At 41.1% G+C, this 15,737-nt stretch overlaps 1 pseudogene; it reads left to right on the top strand.

Annotated features, from left to right (window-relative positions):
• Positions 1–290: 290 nt before the first annotated feature.
• LOC115663086 (3-ketoacyl-CoA synthase 11-like) lies at positions 291–9,036 on the top strand (annotated as a pseudogene).
• The last annotated feature ends 6,701 nt before the right edge of the window (positions 9,037–15,737 follow it).

Genomic DNA, 15,737 nt, shown 5'->3' on the forward strand with positions numbered 1-15,737 from the left:
TACGGATGTTCTCACTTAAAATTAAATCTCGAACACCATCAAATGTCGAACTTGTTAACCCAGAGGAATTACTAACAACAGTGACAATAATATTCCAACTATCAGGTAATAGGGATAATAGAATCAAAGCATGTACCTCATCTTCAAAGTCAATCTCAACAGAACTCACTTGACTAACAATCACATTGAATTCATTGATATGATTAGCAACTGACGCACCTTCGCTCATCTTCCAGTTAAACAAACGTCACATTAAATAGACCTTATTGATCGCAGAGGGCTTCTCATACATGTCCGACAGGGCTTCCATCAAACCTGCAATGGTCGTCTCTTTCACGATGTTAAACGTAACGTTACAAGCCAACGTCAGCCGAGTAACACCCAAAGCTGGTTTATCCAACAATTCCCAATCAGCTTACTTCATCGTCTCTGGCTTCTTCCCAGATAAGGGCAAGTGCAATTTTATCTGATATAGGTGATCCTCAATCTGTATCTTCCATAAACCAAAATCCTTCCCATCAATTCTGTCGATTCTCACTTTCCCTTCTTCTGTTGCCATCGATTCGCTTCAACTTAGCCAAGCCTAACTCTGATACCAATTGTTGCGGAAGCCAAGTGATCGAACAGTAAAATAGACGGAACAAGAAAATAAATCGAACACCAGATTTACGTGATTCAGTCGTAATGACCTACGTCCAAGAGGAGAGCAGCACGAAATTCAACTATAGATCAAGCGATACAACGGAGATTATAACCCCACTCGAGTTACTCAAACACTTAAAGTGTTTCTCAAGTTCCAATTACATCCAATAACTCGCACAGTATTTAGCTCAACAATTCCTCACGAAATAATCTCTCAATCTCACAAAGGAATTATACACAAATCTTAATACAAGATTTAATCACTGCAAACACTCAAATATCTTCAGGGTGTAATTCCCCAGCAGAAGCTCCTCTTTGATAATTTTCACAAATAACATCCCCTACTTATTTATAGGCAAGAATTGGATCTAAATTAGGAAACCACCTTTTAGAAAGCCTTTTCCAATTAGGAAACCATATAATTAGGAAACCTATTCATAATAGGAAACCTACTTGAAATAGGAAACTTTCCTATTCGGGTTCAAACTCGAGACATATTTTCAAAACCATCCTTAATAGAACGAGTAGAATTTAGGCTCACCTTAATCTAGAATTAGAAATTACCTTTAGCTTCAAGTTTGTGGGGATTCATATCCTCAGGTTTATAATAAGGCGATGTAACATTTTTTGCCCGTGTTAGTATTGGATCAAGCTTATGGGGGTTCATATCTTGAGGCTTATAACAAGCCGATGTAATATTCTTTGCTCGACTAGTATCATGATTCATTTCTGTGCTTTTACTTCAAGTTTTCAATAATTATTTGCTCGACTAGTATCATGATTTATTTATGCTCTTTTACTTCAAGTTTTCAATAATTAGGTGCTTAATTCCCACAATTTCAATACATTGTTTGCTCATTTTTCTTATTTAAATTGTTAGGATAAATATAGGTTCATTAAAACCCTTAAAGAACATTACGCGAGCAAGTACTGACTCGAAGGACCTTTAGGACTCATAATTGATAAAGAAAACCATTTGATCACTTAGATGAATAATCCCACCAAGTTAGAGATACCGAAAGGATGCTAGTTAAACTATTAGCGTAATCAAGTCCCCGAACCTAAATAATTTTTGGTTACGTGGAAAACGAGATAAACTCTCGTGTCTCACTTAGTTTCTAGTCAACTCCGAAAGGATAGTGGCGACTCCCGTCTTACACTGAATCCCTTAGCCTAAATCAAACTTCAAAATAAAAACCAACATCGTGCGAGATAAAACCTTGGGAGAGCCCGCGCCTAATTGAGAGTCGTCGGCTCGTCTTTAGACATTACCTCGAAACTTTCTTTCTCTTTTCCCCTCCGACAAAAAAGAAGAGGGTCGTGGCCCCTCTCTCTCTCTCTGCCTTAGGTAAGGGCTCCCTGGCCAGGGGTTAGAGCTTGCAACGTCGGGTCATAAGCCGTAAGCTCAAAGCCAACGTCGTAGGCCTCGCCAATTGTGACGGTCGCAACCACCACGTACCCCTTTACCTCGTTGATGGAGGGAGTGATGGAGGGTTGGTGACAAGTGTGACCTTCCGGGGATGACTCATGGGGGCTGAATGGCGCAACAATGGGAGTGATGTGACGGCAAGTTGGCAACGGTGGTGAGGTGCAATAAATGAGCTAGATGAGTGGTGGAGAGAGAGGACATAATATTAATGTTCGTGTTTAAAATTTTCGGCGTGAACTTTGGAAAAAAACAAAATGAGCGATTTGATGGTTCGAGTGTAATTTGTAAGTGCATTTCCACCCATTATGAACTGAGTTAAGTGCCGACATAATTTGGGTCAAGTACATTCATAAAGGAGGGAACTATATGAGTCCATCGTCCCGAGAAGTTCATATCCCTGCCTCCTTTAAGCATTTTAAAGTCCTGCTCAGGACTAAAGATGCTTATCAAGGGGAAAAATAAAAACAATCCATGACAAATCTCTTTCTAACAAGCATTGTTTTTTACTTCTCGAGTACACTAGATACCCATTGTGGAAAGTTTTCTCGCGTTAAGTTAACACATAGCAACTTTGATAAATCAAAAACCCTAATTCTAATTCGTTGTTGATAGGATCATATCAAGTGACCTCTTAGTCACATCCAAGAGCTGACATATATTCATGGAAATTAGTTAAGTCCTAATTTTTATTTTGGAGTATTTCATAGTTAATAATCTAAACATTAACATACGTTGTTTTAGGAGGTGTAATACAAACATTAAATATGAATTGTCCGATAAAAGGTTTGGTACGAGATGAGCCATCATCTTCGACCGCGCAAATAAATTGTAGGATATGTTTACCCGCTCCTTCCTTTCTCTTTTCCCTGATCTAAGAATTCAAGATTCTGGCACTAAAAACAGGAAAATAACAAAAGGGTCTTTAAATCTATACCGGCATGTCTAAACTAAACCCATCTATAGGTTGTTCCAAAGTCGAAACCAAAAGTAAAAAGCCGTGCTCATCCATTGCCTACTAAAGTTGGGATAAGGGCGTCTCCGATCCTCAATGTTTTGTTGGCGATTAATTGAGTCCCTAATATCTTATTTTCATTAATTAAGTCCTTAACGTTTGAAAAACGCAATAATCTAACTCCTGAGCTCATTCTCAATGGGCTTTTGAGTCTCCGATGCTGAAAAACCTTCACGCCTCTCACGTGGCCTTTCTCTAATGCCATGTAGCCGCAAACCATTAAATTGACCACAATTTTCAATGTTGGAAATCTAGTTTAGGACTCGATCGAACATCTTTTTGCAAATATTAAAGACTAATTGATCAAAATAATAGCTGAGTTGTGAATTGACCGATGGCCAAAACGTTAAGAACCGATTCTACACTTGTCCCCACCCAAACCTAACTGTGCAATCTTGTCCCATGACTACGACCCATGAGCGCATGATGGATGCGGTCAAGAGAGGCATCATCGCCATAGTTTACGTGATCAAACTTCTAATCTCAATCAATTTCGATGGGGGTGGTAATCATGCATCGTTCCACGACATAGTACCCCCATCGTAGCATTCCTACCGGTGAGGATAACACATGATCACCAAACCAACTCCGGCTTGGATAGATTCTGTGCCGTATATGCCAAGGTTCTCTCAGCTAGACTTCAAAATGTTCGACGGAAGAGGAGACTCGCACCAGCATCTAGCACATTTTTTGGTAAGATGTAGCGCAAAATGGGATACTGATTGTGCTTTAGGCTCTTCATTCAATCATTGGAGAGGTCGGCCTAACCAGGGTACGCCCACCTTTCTAAAGAGTAGGGGTGAGCTTGGTTCCAGGATAGAACCTGGAACCTGAGAGCATGACCTGTAGGAACCTATAGGTTCCAGGTTTCAAGATATGCAGGGTAGGTTCCAGGTTTCAAAAATTGAGGAACCTGTTTCGACGGGTAGATTCTAGGTTCTAAGTAGTGGAACTTGAAACATGGAACTTGAAACTTGAAACCTAAACAAGTTTGTTGTGTTTTTTCTTGGTCTATATCTTCACGTGATCCTACGGTTTTTCATGGCGTTAGATGATAAGTGTATAATCTGGAATCATTAGTTTGAGCTTTCATTATATGACTTGTTAATATTTCATATTCTTCTTGTGTCTAAATATAAGTTATGGTCAGTGGATAATAGCAGCAAGTGGTAGTCATTAAAGGTGATGGTTCATTGCAATTATTCAATTAATAATGGGTTAATACCACGAAAAACCCCAAACTGGTACATCTGTGACAGATTTACCCCAAACTAATTTTTTGACCACCAAAAATTCCAAACTGGTACACTTGTGACAATTTTACGCCAAACTAATTTTTTGACAAAAAAAAACCCCAAACTGGCACATTTGTGACTTACCCTCCGTTAATTTCAATTAAATTGGATTAATGCAAAAAAAAATCACAAACTAATATACTTGTGATAAATGGAGGGTAAAACCCAAAATTAGTATATCTATCAACTACCGAGTGTCATTTAACAAAGCAATTTAACAGTAAAATTTAACGGAAACTAACGCAGGGTAAAATTATCACAGGTGTACCAATTTGGGGTTTTTGGTGGTCAAAAAATTAGTTTGGGGTAAATTTGTCACAGGTGTACCAGTTTGAGGTTTTTTGTGGTATTAACCCATTAATAATACAAGCGGAATTTAGGTAAACCCTATAACCTGTGGTAGGGTAGGTTTCAGGTTCCAAAAAATGATAAACATATTCTCATGGTGAGTTCTAAGTGGACTGTACGGAACATGGAACTGCTCACCTCTAATATCGAATCATGTAATGACTTCAAATTTTAATTGTATTTATTTGAATCATAATGCCAAGAAAACTAGTCTTTTGTATTCTCTTTGGTGAATGACAAGCTTGTTCAATATTATTGCATTTATTTTTGTTTTGTTTAGCTAAAAATAAAATAAATAAATAAAAAGAACATGTTAGACTCTGGAACCTACCCTGGAACCTATGACAGGGTAGGTTCTAGGTTCTAGGTTCCAATAGGTAGGTTCCAAGTTTCAAAAAATGAGGAATCTGTACCCGAAGATAGGTTTTAGATTTCAAGTAGAACTTGTAAGGAACCTGAAACTGCTCATCCTTACTAAAGAGTCGACCCGACTTGGGAAGCAAGGGTCTCGGAGTTCAGCATTCCTATCGATGCCAATCAACACGTGGATCGGCTGGCCGTCTTGCATGAAATTATTACACTTTGGCTCACGCGGCTGCATGTCAAACCGGTGATGACGTGACTGTTTCCCCCGTTGTCAAACTATTCAATGCCCTCTGCTTGTCTGACCAATTAATTGTCCGTTGGAGTAGTTGCTTCCTCTCTCTTTCTCAAATATACTATGCTTTTGTGAATTACATGACAATAAAAAGAAATTATATGAGAATTTACTATGAAATTGCAAAATGTCAATAAGGTGCCCTAGGGCACATGTTAACGATATTTGATTGTACTTTTGAAATGTAAATTTTTACATTTGAAGTAGGTGATTTCTTGAAATGTGTTTGTTTCAAAATTTCAAAATGTGTATATATGCGGTTTTATCATTTGCAGTAGTTTTAATTGCTACACTTGAATAATTTGTTAACTAAACCTGTTATGATTTCTTATGGGACTGTTAAAATATAATTTTAATATGCAGTCGATATTGTTAAAATATGAAGTTAATTTCGTGTCATACTGTAATAAATACTAAGTTTCAAGTTGGTATATCTGACTTAGAGGTTTCAAATTGGATTTCTTGTGTACCTTTCGCCCACCTGTGAGCTTCATTCTTTATATACATCTTAACACCTTCATCATTAAATCAATTTTCTCATGAAAAGAAGTGTTTTTAAATATCAATATATTCTGATGCGAACGTGATTGCCGAGAAATTTTCTAGAGTGTTTAGATAAGCTGGAAACATAGTCAACGAGCCCAGGAGAGGAATTGGATGAAGATTTAGGCGAGAGTTTTCAAGAAGATATCGTGATATGATGGATATTCTAGAATAGAAATTTAAATATACTTTCGTTATCTTCTTTGTCTAGATTATCGAGTTTAGGGAATTTTTTTAACAAAAAAGAATTTTGATTTGCTGCTATTTTGAACTACGGATTCGATATTTTGTCTTTTTTAGGGTATACTTTTCTCTGCTATATATGTATCGAGAATAGATAGCTTCTTCATCATTAATCAATATACACTCGAGAGAGAAATTTTTCCTCGTGTTTGCAAATTTATTTTTCTTCTAAATTAGTATTTACCACATTTTTACCGCATCATGTTCTTTTCATCGTATTTTGATAGCAAGTATATGTATACAAAACAATTTCGGGAGGTACACAGGTTTCAGCCCATGACAGCCTCTCCACATTAAGGGTCCTCCCGGAATGGTGGACACGTCGCAACCTCATCCATCGATAGAGTTCTCAATCCGATTTCCCACACCTTCTTTCCCTCAATTATTGGTTTCCAAATCATCAAGCCTCGCGAGAGGATCTACCAAGATTTAAGAAAAACCATTTTCCACTTTATCATCTAATAATTAAATTAATCGTGGCTATACTGCGTATTAATAACTCCTCTACGCTCCCCACGCACTCTCTTTAAATCCACCCCAAACACTCCCCAGTCTTCCCCATGCATTGTTAAGACTCTCTCTCTCTCTCCCATTTCCCTCCGTTTGCTTTTGAAGCACCAACTTCTCGTCCTTTGCTTCTTCGGGAAACCCCTCTGAAGAAGACACACAAGCTGCAAAGATCTTGTCTTTTCCGCAGAAATGGCCGACCCACAATAACAGAGATCAGTCGACAAAACCCAGATCAGACAGTCCCCGTCTCAGTCGAACCTCGAAGCCAAGACTCGAACAGACCATCGAAGCACAAACTCCCAAACTTCCTCTTGTCAGTGAACCTCAAGTACGTGAAGCTCGGCTACCACTACCTCATCTCCAAAGCCATGTATCTACTCCTCGTGCCACTCCTCGGCATCTCCTACACCCACCTGTCGACCCTCACGGCCCGAGACGTGGCCCAGCTCTGGGACCAACTCAGATTCAATCTCGTCACCGTTGTCCTCTGCTCGACCCTCATGGTGTTCCTGGTCACTCTCCACTTCATGACCCGACCCAGAAAAGTCTACCTCGTCGACTTCGCCTGCTGCAAGCCCGACCCGGCCCAGATATGCACCCCCGAGACCTACATGAAGAGGTCGGAGCTCACGACCGCCTTCACTGAGGAGAGCCTCGCTTTCCAGCGGCAGATCCTCGAGCGGTCCGGGCTCGGGCAGCGGACGTACCTACCCGAGGCCGTGCTCCGGGTCCCACCGAACCCGTGCATGGCAGAAGCGCGGGCGGAGGCTGAAACCGTCATTTTCGGGGCCGTCGATCAGCTGCTGACTAAGACCGGGGTCAAGGTTAAGGACATAGGGATCCTCGTCGTGAACTGTAGCTTGTTCAACCCGACGCCATCCCTGTCGGCGATGATCGTGAACCACTACAAGCTCAGAGGGAATGTGTTGAGCTACAATCTCGGTGGTATGGGTTGCAGCGCTGGATTGATTTCTATCGACCTTGCTAAGCAGTTATTACAGGTTTGGTTTCTTGTTTTCTTGCAGTGCTGAATTGATAATAGGAACTTTTTATGAACAACACCCTCTGTTATCCAAGCAAACAAGGAATGAAAACTTTCATCGACGAGCGAAATGCTAAATATAAGTTGGGTAATAGGCATTTTATGAGGTTCACTAGCGAATAGCAGGTCATTTTTTGTTGATAGTGTGTCATGTAATTTAAAAACATTTCATAAAAATTAGAATCATGACAAAAAAACAAAACCAATTTTATTTTTGTTGTGCTGACAGTAAGACTTCAGGTAATTCTTTCCCTAGTTTACGCTTTGGTTGGTTGGGAAGTGGGAGTTAGTGTGTGGTTTGAACTCGGAATTGAACATTAGCTTTGTTCATTCTAATTTACTATCTTTTTCTATCTACTAGGTACAAAAGTTTCTAGGTCTTCTTACTAGGGAAATTTAATTTTGATCTCATGAAAATGAAACTTCGGCCTAATCTTATTACTTCTCTTATGAATTAATCACTAGGTACACCCTAACTCTTATGCCCTAGTGGTGAGCACGGACAGCCTCACCCTCAACTGGTACTTCGGCCATGACCAGTCGTTGCTCATCTCGAATTGCCTCTTCCGGATGGGTGGTGCAGCGATCCTCCTCTCCGACTGGTCCTCTGACCGCTACCGCTCCAAGTACCAGCTCATCCACACCGTGCGCACCCACAAAGGCTCGGATGACAGGAGCTACAGCTGCGCATTCCAACAAGAGGACTAGAAGAAGAAGATCCGCGTGTTGCTCTCCAAGGACTTGATAGAGGTTGCCGGGGAAGCCCTGAAGACTAACATCACGACCCTCAGCACGTTAGTGCTCCCGATGTCAGAGCAGCTCTTGTTCTTCATGACCTTGGTCGCGAGGAAGGTGTTCAAGATAAAAATTAGGCCGTACATCCCCGACTTCAAGCTGGCCTTTGAGCATTTTTGCATCCATGCGGGAGGCCAAGCTGTTCTCAACGAGATGGAGAAGAACCTCGAACTCACCGATTGGCACATGGAGCCATCACGAATGACTCTATACCGATTCGGAAACACATCGAGTAGCTCATTGTGGTACGAATTGGCCTATTTGGAGGCCAAAGGAAGGATTAGGAAACGCAATAGGACATGGCAGATCGCTTTCGGGGCCGGATTCAAGTGCAACAGCGCCGTTTGGCGAGCGCTAAGGACCATCGACCCGACAAAGGAGAAGAACCCCTGGATGGATGAGATACACAGGTTCCCTGTCCATGTTAGAAAGCGGAGTCCATCGGATCTATTGCGAAATAAGCCCATCAGTCAGGAATTTGCCAATATAGGCGAGGTTGATTCTTATGGATATGTATAACCTTAATTATCCTTTTGCCTTGTGTTCATGCACAAGCATCATTCCAAATCTACTCAAGATTAAACTTTTCTACTTCTGTAATTGATTCCTGGAAGAAGCTAGCTTTGTAATTATAACGCCCCACAACGTCACTCGCAAACGTGTCGTTTCCGATTATATATTGTAATCATTATTATTAGCATGTGGAAGCATGAGCAAACATTCACATCATCTCACCAAATGAATTTTGTGACTTTAAATAAAGTATTTATGCATCTTCTTTATATTAATATTGGCATCACAATCCTAATACAGCGTCCAAGCAAAACACCAAATACAAAAGTCCTGAGAAGGGTCAGGGTTACCTATCTCCAAAATCATTCCTATGCCCAAAATATTGCTCGTATAAAAGTCTAGATCGATATTATGGATCGATAATCTCGCCCATCGACGTGTCGCCATCACCATCAAAACCCCGCAACGGTTCAACCAACCGTCGATGTTCAATTACCAAGCAAAAAATCAATGGGGAATCCACTCTAGAAACTCCACGTCGACCCATATGGTGGAAAATAAGGAGTGAGCCGAAATCCAGCAAATGGAATCTCTAAGTATAAGGTAGGAAATCACCTTACCACTAAACATGGTGCAAAGCAGCGTGAGTTCAAAGCAATACAAAATCACCACATATGACTGGTCGAAGAGTAAATGTATTATCTTTCGTATCATGATATATCGAAGGAAATCAAAAACAACATATATGGATGACATAACATAATTTGAGATACGGTCATCAACAATTAGTTCAAAAATAAACATGTGCGCCCATATGTGTCGCGACCTAAAAAAATCGGGTTTTCGATCTTAGGCTAATGGATTACTAGATCAATTAAATTAACTAACCTAGCTCGAGTTCTCCCAAACTCTACCAAATCGCAACTTAGGTCCAATTGTGAGCATGCAAATATTTTCAATTGGAGTTGCCACTAATCATTTAAGGTAGGTTGATTAGAAACCTAAATAAAATAGCGGGAGTACTATTTTATTTCTGCGAACCAGAAATTATAAATTCGGGGACTTGGTTACGCTAGATTCCCTAACGCCCTTTCGGTACCAATTTTAAGAGAAATACTCAATTGGACAATTTTGATAAATCCTGACTTAGAGATCAGAGCTGCAGAAATTTTCTTTTTTGATTTTTTATTTATTTAAATGAAAGCTAACCTATATGTAATGACGTGCAAAAATTGACATGTGATTAATGCAACCTAACATGCAAACTATATGTCATGCGACGACGTGATCTATTTCTAATGACGGGCATATTATTTTTTTTGTATTTTTTCTTTAATGAAATTCGGAATTAAAAATGCCAATTATCTAAACATGCAATTTTAAACTAAAGAAATTAACCTATTCTAGAGTAATCTTTTTGGCATTTTTTATCAAAATTCGAAATTAAAATCAAGTAAAAAATATAACCGCTAAATCTTTCGAATTAAGTTTCGATCTGAAGCCTGACAGATCGATCCTAAAATTCGAAATACCCGCTATGGAAATAACTCTATCTAAAGCCTGATAGATAGATTTATTTCCACGTGTGCGGTTGCGGATTAGGAAATTTTCCTAATCGATCACATCTTGAAAAAAATTAGATATCTTAAATATCTTGGATATATTCAAAAGATTTTGAAAATTCTAAATTCTATCCAAATTTGAAAAGTAATAGATATCCAAGATTTCAAAAAAGGAAATAAAATCCTAATTGAAATAATGCTTATTATCCAAATATGCAAAATTAGATATCAATAAGCACAAATTAGACAACCAAATATTCGAATCAAATCGGGATATGATAATTACCTGATTTGCAGATTTCTTTCCTAATTTGAATCTGTAGCGGATCGGGATTGCGGATCGGCGGTGCGTCGGGAGCGGCGGCGTGACGTCGGGAACAGTGGCGGCGAGCGACGGTGACACAACGGGAACGGCGGCGCGGCGGGTGTCTCCGGGCAGCGGCCAACAGGCGGGGACGGGCGACTCTCCGGCGGTTGTGCAGCGAACAGCGGCAGCACAGGCGGTGGGCTAACGGCGGTGTAGGCGGCTCCGGCTGGCGAGCGGCGGTGCAGGGCAGCTCTGGCTAGCAAGCGGCGGTGCAGGGCAGCTCTCCAGCGGCTATGCAGCGAGCAGCGGCGACACAAGCGGGCGAAGCAGGGACGTCCAGGCGGCGGTGGCACCGGCGCGGCGGTGGCACCGGCGCGGCGGTGGTGTGCGACGAGGCAGCGCGGTGGCACACGGCGAGAGACGGCAGCGCGCGCTAGAGAGGCAGGCCAAGCGCGGCGGTGGCACGCGGCGGGGGCAGCAGCGCGCGGCGGGAGAAGACCGAGGCTTCGCAGCGGGCGGTGGCGCGGCAGGCGTGCAGTGGCTGAGGGGCGGAGCAGCTCCGGCGTAGTGCGGCAGGCGGTGGCGCGGCAGGCGTGCAGTGCGGCGCGGCGGGCGGTCTCCTTCTCTCTCTCTCTCTCTCTCTCTCTCTCTCTCTCTCTCTCTCTCTCTCTCTCTCTCTCTCTTCTCAAAATTCTCTCGTATGTCTCTCTAAAAATCCGATCTGAAAAATTATGAGAGCCCCCTCCCCAGATTATGAGACATGAACATATATTTATAGTGTAAACTTAGGTCAATTAGCCGGGCTTTCTAGTCCTAATGGGCTTAGGTTTAGGCTTTAATTTAATTCTAAGTGGACTGAATTAATTTGGGCTTTTCTTTAATTAAGCATAATGGGCTAATTTAAGCTCAAATTAAGACAACCAAGCCCTTTTGCGTGTGATTTTCGGCCCATGCTTTCCGAGTGAGCCGAGTCTCGTTCGATGCCCGAGCTCGATTTACGTGATGAATTTTAAGCTCGCTTACCACCGCCGATCCGATGCGAAATGCAGTTAATCTATATGAACCTAAACTTTATGCTATGCGATTTGTAATATTTTTGTTCAGGGGTTAAAATTAATCCCTAATTTTCTATGCAATTAACCACTAAATGATGCGTCGAAATTTAGGTGTCAACAGCTGCCCCTCTTTGAGTGGAGGCTCGCAGAGGTTTCGCTCAAAAACTTAGACCTAAATTTAAACTAAGCAAAATGATGAATGATTTTTTTTTTTAATGCAATGATGCATGATATGCAAACAATAAAGAACGTATGTAAGGCTTCTCACTTCGTGTAGAGCGGTGAAAGAGCCTTACATACGGATCGCACAAAAAGCGTCCAAGTGAGGGAAAGCTTTATAATGCTTTGGATTCCCTTGATCTCCAAACTTCTGGTCCACTGGAAGTAAGGTTCTCGAGGTACTGGATTGCCTATCTGTTACCTGTAGTTTCCTATAGATGCGAAATAGCGCATGATATAAAGAAAGAATGGGATGTGTTGCCCATACCACTGGGCAATCACGAAAAGGATCATGTCACCTCTTCCATTGGATGAACATGAAATGGGGTGTGCCGCGTACTCCACTTAGCAACACCAAATGAGAAATTATGCTGCCTGTCCTACTGGGCAAACATGAAATGGGGTGTGCCGCGTACTCCACTTAGCAACACCAAATGAGATATTATGCTGCCTGTCCTACTGGGCGAACATAAAATGGGGTGTGCCGCGTACTCCACTTGGCAACACCAAATGATATGTCACCTGATTTCTTCTTGTGTTATAAAAATGGCAAAGCCAATTGCATTGCACCTGTTTTTACCTGAGAAAAGGCTAAAACAACACATGCGCAGGGGCAGAGAAAACATAATTCATGAATCTGCTTGCATTACCAAGCTTTACTGGGGAATTTATCAATAAGAACAACCATTTCGTCCTTTTGACAATTTGATCACATTAAATGAGAGACTTTTAATCAGAAAGGACTTTCTACTCACTCTCAATGAAAGGCTTTTGACCCGACCTTTGATGCAGGTATAAGAATCACTCAAACTCTCTTCATCGTGCTTAATAAGGGTTCAGATATTCTCAAAATCAGTATGACTTGATCAATCTGAGAGGTCTTTATAAGGACTAAAACGTGGGTTTGGTCAATGGCTTAGCAAAAGGGACTCTTCGAGTCGAGGCTATTGAAAGAATTGATATCACCAGCTGCTCCGGTTTACAAGTCAGGAATGCTGCAAAAATGAGATAGAAAAATCTTGCTCGCACTTCTTCGAGCAACATTTATAAGCATTTGAAACTCTACGTTAACTCAAGTGCCTTATTCTGAAGAGACTTCGGTAAGGGTTGTAACGTATGTTCGGGTAGGCTTGAAATGAATGGCTTATTTCATCAAAGGGGGGTATTATGAACATGGAGATTGGTGATCATCCAATTATGCTACTGGTACCATTGACCTATCTCTAGCAATTACTCCACAAATAAACCTTCAAACGGTCTTTTCCTTGAAGACTGATCTTGTATGTCGACTCAGTTCTTGCTGAAGCTTTTCTTTCCCTCCTTTTTCTCTCTCTCTCTCTTTTTTTTTAAAGAGATTTTCTTTTCGAGAGATTTTTCCGAGAGAGAGAACTTCAATTTAATGGAGTCCTTTTGCGTCCTTTCTGATGAATTTTCTTTCTAACTCCCATTTGCCTCAAGTCACCTTGAACTTGCTTTGAGATGATTTCATTTGTTTATCACCAGAATGATCACCAATCAGGTTGAAATGAATTCACCGCTCAAATTGGGTATGCAAAGGGTATAATGTGTAGGGATATAGAAAGAAATGCTCTTCGTCATATCTAAGGCACTCGAGCTAACACAGAACTTGCATGCAATAAATATACTTGAAGATTGATGCAAGTGAAAGCAAGAAAATTCTAACCATTTTGAACTTTCTAAGAAATTGCCCCGGTATGGGGTTGTTCCTGACAGGGGTAAGAAATGAAACTTCGTTTAAAGGGGTTAAGCAAATGATAACATGTAGTGTTTAGATAGAGGAAATGAACGCCTCTCATCATTTTGGTCGTCATACTTTTCGTGAGATAATCCTTTACCTTGTCAGCACGGAATTTTCACTCAACTCGCACTAGGGATTATTATTCAGAACATGTATGGAAATGTCTTGCCTTTCGTCATCTTGAAGTCTCTCATGCAATATGATCGCTTTATTAGGACAAAAACAGATTGCCAAATCAAAAGCCTTCCTCAAACAAAACTTGGTAACATAAATTGATTCATGAAATTCAACTTGATACTTGATAGAAACAAAGTCAGAATAAGTACAAATCAAGTATAATACTTCTTCACAGAATCAGAATTAACTGGACTGGAAAAAATACGACCATCCATCTCGGCCAAAATCAAAGCACCTCGTGGAAGGACTTTCTTCACAATGTACGGGCCGCCATAATTTGGGGCAAATTTTCCTCTTGCAAGAGGAACTATCGGCAATAACTTCCGCAGGACAAGGTCGCCTACCTGAAAATGTCGAGGCTTGACTTTCTTGTTGAAAGATTTAGCAACTCGTTGTTGGTAGCACTGGCCATGACATAGAGCTCTAAGCCTTATCTCATCAATCATGTTCAACTGGTCTAATCTCTACTGGATCCAATCTGCTTCTGACAATTGTACCTGTGAAAGAATATGCAACGAAGGAATTTCAACCTCAACAGGTAGAACTACTTCCATACCGTACACAAGAGAATATGGAGTTGCCCCTGTAGATGTCCGGATAGAAGTCCGATATGCCATAAGTGCAAAAGGTAATCTCTCATGCCAATCACGGTAGTTCTCAGCTGTTTTAGCCAAAATTTTCTTGATATTCTTGTTGGCTTCTTCGACCGCTCCGTTCATCTGCGGACGATATGGAGAGGAATTCAAATGCTTGATCTTGAACTCCTTGAACAGATCATCCACCAATTTATTATTTAGATTCGACCCATTGTCAGTAATTATAGTCTCAGGTGTACCATATCGAGCAATGATGTCTCGACGAATGAACTTCACCACAATCCGGGCCGTCACTGTCGTATAGGACATAGCTTCGATCCACTTCGAAAAGTAATCGATAGCAACCAGGATAAACCGATGCCCATTTGACGCTTTAGGATTAATTGGGCCAATCATATCAATGCCCCACATAGAAAATGGCCATGGTTTAGACATTTGATGCAATTCATTCGGAGGAGTTTTAATCTTGTCACCATGGATCTGACATTTGTGACAACTTCGGACATACTGAATGCAATCACTTTCTAAAGTGAGCCAGTAATAACCCATCCTCATTATCTTCCTTGCTAGCATATGACCATTCATGTGCGGACCACATACTCCCTCGTGTACTTCTAGCATCAAATGAACAGCCTCGATTGAATCAACACACCTTAATAAAACCGAATCATAGGACCGCTTGTATAGGTATTCCCCGCTCAAGAAGAACTTCGACGCCATTTTCCTGATATACTTTTGGTTAGATGCGGTACTTTTCTCAGGAAATTCCTGTGTTTGAAGATATGCCTTGATATCATGATACCACGGCTTGCTGTCAGGCTCTTCTGTCGTGGCCATGCAATAAGCTGGTTTCTGTAAGACCTCTATCTTCAAAGGTTCAACTTCTAAACCACTTGTCACTCGTAGCATTGCTGATAACGTAGCCAGAGCATCGGCAAAACTGTTTTGAGTCCTTGACAAGTATTTAAACGAAATGTCTTCAAACTCTTCCACCAACTCCTCCAGATAGACGTGATAGGGCTGCAACTTAGC

The sequence above is a fragment of the Syzygium oleosum genome, unplaced genomic scaffold (genome assembly GCF_021117445.2).
Source record: "Syzygium oleosum isolate NSW1041296 unplaced genomic scaffold, Sole_v2.1 Sole_v2.01, whole genome shotgun sequence".
NCBI lineage: Eukaryota > Viridiplantae > Streptophyta > Magnoliopsida > Myrtales > Myrtaceae > Syzygium > Syzygium oleosum.